The sequence below is a fragment of the Penaeus monodon genome, chromosome 15 (assembly GCF_015228065.2).
Source record: "Penaeus monodon isolate SGIC_2016 chromosome 15, NSTDA_Pmon_1, whole genome shotgun sequence".
Classification (NCBI taxonomy): Eukaryota; Metazoa; Arthropoda; class Malacostraca; order Decapoda; family Penaeidae; genus Penaeus; species Penaeus monodon.
Window position 1 is genome coordinate 37,870,729 of NC_051400.1, and position 641 is coordinate 37,871,369.

Consider the following 641-nt stretch of genomic DNA (forward strand, 5'->3'; position numbering starts at 1 on the left):
AGTGACACGTGAGGTCGCGGTCACGGCTGCCGCTGGAAGTGTTGCATGACTGTGAGAATTCTCGTAAGCCGAAGGATAAGGCAAGAAGTGAATAGGAGGGAAATGAGAAGAAGAAATATCGCGAAAGAGCAAGTGTAAGAAAGAGAAAAACAGTAAAATATAACTGAATATAAGCCGAGTGTGAAGTAAAGGAAGAGAAAGGAATGTGAAGAAAATGAAGAGAAAGGATTGTGAAGAAAAAGTAAGGAATTAAAGTGTTACGAGAAGCGAATGCGAAGAAAAACTGAAAATGAGAAAATGCCAGAAACAGAGAATTTAAAGAAAATAAGAAAAAATGCTAAGAGACACGAATATGAAGATACAAAATTTTTTTAAAATGTAATGACGGTGATGATTAGTAATGACTTTGGTTTGAGCCTATATCTGTATATACGGATACTTACAGTATTATCAGTGATGATAGTTAGGTAAAAGAAGACTCGGTAGAGAGATAAAAGTTTAAAGGAAATGAAAAAATGGCCACCCTTCTTTTTCAGCTGAAAAAAATGCCATACGCTGAAATTTCCGACAAGCGTCTGAAACTGTCGACTCAAGTATGTGAACTGCGTCTGGCCCTCCCGACCACCCCATGCCTCACACGC

The 641-nt window shown here is 38.4% G+C and overlaps 1 protein-coding gene across 8 annotated transcripts in view; it reads left to right on the forward strand.

Annotated features, from left to right (window-relative positions):
• LOC119582015 (ecdysone-induced protein 74EF-like) overlaps positions 1–641 on the forward strand; it is a gene marked incomplete at its 3' end in the record, with an annotated part of 261,423 nt that overhangs the window by 252,687 nt on the left and 8,095 nt on the right.